At 49.2% G+C, this 6,002-nt stretch overlaps 1 protein-coding gene across 2 annotated transcripts in view; it reads left to right on the forward strand.

Moving 5' to 3' along the window:
• Positions 1–779: 779 nt before the first annotated feature.
• Positions 780–6,002, forward strand: part of TXNRD2 (thioredoxin reductase 2) — a 77,978-nt gene continuing 72,755 nt past the window's right edge. For both annotated transcript variants that reach the window (XR_006680144.1, XM_004701202.2), the window contains exon 1: positions 780–845. The gene's annotated coding sequence lies outside the window, so the exon portion shown is untranslated. The remainder of the gene's footprint in view (positions 846–6,002) is intronic.

The following is a 6,002-nucleotide window of genomic DNA, read 5'->3' on the forward strand; positions in this document are numbered from 1 at the left end:
TTTTAAATTATCAAGGGTTTGTGAGGGAGGAAGGGTGGGGGAGAGAGGGAGAAAAATGAGGAGCTGATACCAAGGGCTCAAGTAGAAAGGAAATGTTTTGAAAATGATGATGGCAACAAATGTGCTGACACAATGGATGGATGGATGGATGGATGGATTGTGATAAGAGTTGTACGAGCCCCCAATAAAATGATTAGAAAACAAGTGTCGACTTCTATCAATATTGACAACCTCAGGAGTCTTATAGAGCAGTTCCACTCTGTTCTTTCAGGCTGGAATGAGTTGGAATTGACTCATGCTTGGTAGAATGGAGGGGCAGCAGTAAAGAAAAGATCCTCCCTGAGCTGGATTGACACTCTGGCTACGACAGTGGGCTGAAGCCCAGGAGCTCTTGTGAGGCTGGCGCAGGACGGGGCTGCGGGTCCTTTTGTTGTGCGTGGAGTCACTGTGCGTTGGAAGCAGCTTTCTGGCACTGACAACAATGTCTAAGGCACGGGTGGCACAGCAGCAGAGTTTTCCCTTGCCATGTGGAGCCGAGGGTTCGTGTGCCATCCGTGTTGCGGGGATGCTGAGCAGGTTTCAGCAGAGCTTCCACACAAGAAAGACCTGGCTGGTGGTCTTCTTCCCCAAACCAGCCAATGAACGCTTTGGCTCACAGTAGTCCTAGCCAAGACCGCCCTCGGGCAGTGTTTTGTTACGTTGTGTATGGGGTACACTCTGGAAGTTCTGGGGGCCCCACATTCTACCCCCTATTCACTTCCTATCTTTGACCACCGCAGGGCAGCAAGACTATGACCTCCTGGTGATTGGCGGGGGATCTGGCGGCCTGGCCTGTGCCAAGGAAGGTATGTGTACATCCTTCACCCCCAGGGGCACAACAGTCTTACTGCTTTGTGCACACTACCTAGAGAGAGCCTGCTGGGAATGTTCCCTGCGTAACAATGGAGTAGGTGCAGGGGTGGCCTGTCCATTCTCAGAGCCAACCAGGAGCCCTGTCACCTCTGAGAGGTTGTGCCAGCAGCCACCACTCTGTTCCCTGCTCCCAGCATTTCCTGTTCTCTGTTTACACAGCAGTCAGCCAGCATGGCCCAGCACCCACTGCCACCCTGTTGATGCGGGCTCACAGTCACCATATAGAATAGGCTGGAACTGCTCCTGTCAATTTTTGAGACTGTAACTGTTAACAGAAGTAGAAAGCCCTGTGTTTCTCCCTAAAGAGGCTGGCGGTTTTGAACTGCTGACCTTGCAGATCACAGCCTTGTATGTAACCACTACACCATCAGGGCTCCTGCAGGGTGGCACGTTATAGATTTAGTTCTTTTTTTTTATTTTTTACTTTTTTTAGATTTTTTTTTTTAGATTTAGTTCTTAAGACGACTTCCTACCCTTCACTCAGCCACCAGAAGCCTCCAGGTCACAGGGTCTGCCCCGCTCATCCACCCTTTTCACTCCCACCGCTCGTCACGCTGCTTCCATGCTGCTCTCATGCTGCTCTCTGCCCCCTCGGACTCAGGCTGCGGCTCAGTGAGGCTGCCAGATGCTCCTGCTCAAGCGGCACGCCCTCACATATCCAGCCTCTGCACCTGTTGCCCTTTTCCTTTTTCTGGCGCTGGCACTGGGCCCTCAGCCATGTGTGCCCTGCACTCTGTGCAGCAGCCATATGGGCCTGGGCACAATGGGCGTACCTGGTGAAGGTGTGTCCGGATCAAGCCGACCCAGAAGCCAGACCAGAAGGCCTTGCAGCTTGCTGTTAGCCCGCCCTGAGCTGGCTGGACTGAGCCAGGACTCTGCTCTAATGAGAGGGGTCCCTGTCGTCCGCGGGACAAGGAGGTGGATGTTGGGCAGATGGGAAGGGTGGAGATAGGAAAGCAGTACCGGGATGAGCAAGTCAGCTGTTCTGGCGCAAAGCTGGGGCCTCTCTTTTATTGTGAATGGGGCAAAGGTCGGCAGAGCAGAGCCGTTTCCCATTCAACCATTCGGACACGGTTTGTTTCTTCTCGTTGATGGCTATTCCCACCATGGAACAGCCTCATCCTGTAAGGTAGTTTTGGCGACAGAAAGAAAGAAGGCAAAGGCAGAAAATAGTTTTAAAGGTTTATTTCAGAGCTCCCGGGCGAGGTTCATGGGTCCCTAATTGGGGCCAGAGAAGTCATGCTCTCTGGGTGCGAGGTGAAGAGTTTCATAGCCCGGGTCTTGGGGAGGGAGTAGCTGGGGAATTTTCCATTGAGATTTGGCTGTCTGCAAAGCTGGGAACTAAGCTGCAGTGTTCAGCATTATCTGCAATGGTTAGCCTCCTGCATCTGGGCTTGGAAGGTCACCGACGAGGAGGGGAGGCTTGGTTTGTCGCAATGTCCTCCGAGTGTTTTTCACTTGGTCAGGGTATTGTTCCACTTGCTTGCCCCACCAACTCTCATTTCTGCCTAACACATCCCACTTGCTCCCCATTTCCATCCCTCCTTCTCTCCTAACCCTGCTGAGCTTTGTTCTTGGGCAAAGTAGCCACCTTGATCTCAAGAAGTGGGCGCCTCCCTAGTGCTGTTGCTCCCTTGTGGACCTGCCTGTCGTTGGGCTGAAAACTGAGCCATGGGGGTGAGTTCAGTTCCTGAAGAATAGCCACAGGCCATAGTCCTCGGGGTTTAATTCGTCTCTCTGACCTGTAAACTTGATCTCTTTTACGATTTTAAGTTCTGGGCCATATTTTCTCCCACTCTGTTCCAGGATCTTTTAATGGGATCCCTTTCAGAGCATTTGGTAGTAGTAGCCGGGCACCATCTACTTCTTCTGGTCTCAGCGGCATGGAGACTGATGGTCACGTGGTCATTACTCCTTTGGACTAACTGTTTCCATGCATGCTCATTTTCCTCCCCTCTTTTTACTTCTGGATGAGGAGAGATCAATAGTTGCAGCGTAGGTGGCTGCTCACCAGATTTTAAGACCCAAACTGGGCCTCTTGAATGTTAAACAATTGGGTTTTAAACCCATAGACAATGCTCTGAGTAGCAGGTGGAGGGTGTTGGCCTGCTGTGGTGGGGACAGGGACCTGAGGAGGTCCCATCTGATTTGGCGGCTAGCAAAGTGTGACACAGAGGCACTCTGGTAATATAGTGGGTTACACATTGGGCCACAAATCCCAAGGTCACCATTTGGAAACCACCACCTCCTTCTCAAGAGAAAGATGAGGCTTTCTGTTCCAGTAAGGATTCACAACCTCGAAAATTCGAAGGACAGTTCTACTCCATTCTCTAGGATCACAATGAGTTGGGTTGGGTTTAGAGTGACATAGGATCATCAGAGCTGCCCCAGGAAAGGGGCTGTTGGAGGCCGTGTGCCAGAGTGGACAGCACAGAGCCAGCTGTCCCTATAATGTTACTTATTGCTGAAGAACACTCTGGATCCTATGTCCATCTACCATTCAACCTCCGATGGCTCCCTGGCTTGCCTCTGTCTTTCTAGCAGCTGCTCTGATGAATAGGGCTGCTACGATCATTCTAGTACAATCTAACATGTGGACTATGCCTTCAGTTCTCTCATGAAAATACGTGGCATAGTCATGGCACAGAGGCATTTGAGCTGGTCTGTCTTCTGGATAGGAGACTCATGATCCCTACTCAAGGCTGGTCCCTATGAGGTGGAGGTCAGATATACAGCTCCACTCTCCAACCTCTTCACCAATTATGACACCAGCCATGGCACTCTTTGCTACTCTGTGGCTTGATGATTTGTTGCAATGCCACACAGAACTCAGAGATTGTACTCACACTTATCAGTTTGATTAGGGAGGTAGCAGTTACAATTTAGGATCAGGAATACCTGTTGTGTTAGTCCGGGTAGAGTAGAGAAACAAATCCAGGGAGACTCGTGTGTATAAAAGAGGTTTATATCAAGAGTAATTGTATATCAAGAAAACATCCCAGCCCAGTCCAGATCAAGTTCATAAGTCCGATATTAGTCCATATATCCAATATCAGTCTATAAATTCCTCTTCAGACTCATGCAGCACATGCAATGATGTCTAATGCAGGAAGATCACAGGGCAGTGAGTGGGAAGCCTTGTGGATCCAGTGGCGGTAGAAGCATCTCAGCACTGACGTGGGTCTCTACGTGGCTCCTCCAGCTCCAGGGCTCTGGTCCCATCAGTTTAGCTCATGTGTCTTGTCAGCAGGAAGATCAAGCAGAGAGTCTCTCTGTATCTGGACTCTAGTGAGCTATTTATCTCCGTTGAGCCTTCAAATGAGGTCATCAAGCTGTGACCTGATTGACAGGCTAGACTCCACCCCTATGCAAGTTGACAGCAGATTATGTAACTACTACACCTGTGGATATCGTTCTCAACTCTACCCACAGGCAGGCGTCTCTCTTGGCTTCAGTCCTGAAGCCTGGCCTCTGTCTTGCTTGAATGTTACAAAGCTCTTTAATTCTTCCAATACATGCCCAGAAGTACTCTACTCCACCAGCCAGCCTTCTGTGCAAAGGCATTCGGCTCTCACTCTGTGGGCTGGCACATCCACTGCAGCTGCCTGGCTTTAAAGTCAGGGAAGACCACTGCATCTTTCTGCCTCAGTCTCTGGTTCTGCTGCTGCCGCCAATTTTCTAGCACTACTTCTTGCTGTCTTGTGTCTTGCGGATTCAGGCGTTAAAGCCCTTTCTCTTTGTCTCCTTGGTCTAGGACAGGGGTCCTCAAACTTTTTAAACAGGGGGCCAGTTCACTGTCCCTCAGACCTTTTGGAGGGCCAAACTAATAGTTTAAAAAAAAAAAACCCCAACTATGAACAAATTCCTATGCACACGGCACATATCTTATTTTGAAGTAAAAAAACAAACGGGGCAAACACACCTGGCAGGCCAGGTACATGTCCTCGGCGGGCCACATGTGGCCTGCGGGCCGTAGTTTGAGGATGCCTGGTCTAGGAGTTTCTCAGCACAGAACCCTGTGTCCAAAGATAGACTCTGTTCCTGGCTGCTCTTGGTGACAGTGAGATCACTTCTCAGCTTCTGGGATTGGCTCCGTTCAGGAAGCTGATGGATGTCTAGGCGAGGTTTGTCATCGGTCAACATTTCACCTCTTTTGAAACGAGAAAACTGCTCATATGTACACTTGAGTTTTTTCCCATAGCACTGTCCTGGTAAGCTGTGTTCAACATTACAACCGTTTCTGCAGCATTTTTCCCCAAGCAGGAAACAAAATTTCACAGCTGCACGTTGTTCTCTGAAATGGGTCATCATAAAAAACAAGGTTCTCGTGAAACTGCTTTTATGTAAAAATTCCCCGTGACCAGAGAGAACCTTCCCAGACGATACCACTGGTGCACTCACTCAGAGCGAGTTGCCGATGCTGCCTAGCGGAAAACGTGCGTTAGGGAAGCCTGCAGGGAGCTCATTTCCAGTTGCGGTGGGGATACTTGCTCGTATGTCGAACCACACCTGGGAATGGAATTGTAGGGTCGTATGCTAACTCTGTTTCCTTTCATGAGAAACGGCCACCACAGCTGCACCATGTTACAGTCCCACCAGCAGTAGAAAGGGCTCCAATTCTCCACATCTCCACCAGCACTTGTAACCCTGTCTTTGTTATTGCACCATCCAAGGGCTTGGGAAGTGGTGTCGCATTATGGTTTTGATTTCCATTTCCCAGCTAACTAGCAGTGCTGAACATCTTTTCCTGTGCTTATTGGCTATTTATTCGTGTGTCTTTGCAGAAATGTCAATTCAGAATTTTTGCCTTACTCTTACTTGGGTTATTTGTCTTTTTGTGATAGAATTGTGAGAATTCTTTATATATTCTGACTACTGGACTCTTGTAAGGCATCGGACTTGCTAATAGCTCCTCTTCCTGTATAGGCTGTCTTTTCACTGTCTTTTTTTTTTTTTTCACCCTCTCGATGGTATTATTTGCAGCACAAATTATGAAAACATTTATGGTCAAATTTATGGATTTATTCTTTGCCACTGGGCCCTGACCAGTGTTAAGCTACTTGAAACGGTCTCAAAGCTCTCACTACAGC

Source organism: Echinops telfairi, unplaced genomic scaffold (assembly GCF_000313985.2).
Source record: "Echinops telfairi isolate 266 unplaced genomic scaffold, ASM31398v2 ScPeMD7_70;HRSCAF=299, whole genome shotgun sequence".
Classification (NCBI taxonomy): Eukaryota; Metazoa; Chordata; class Mammalia; order Afrosoricida; family Tenrecidae; genus Echinops; species Echinops telfairi.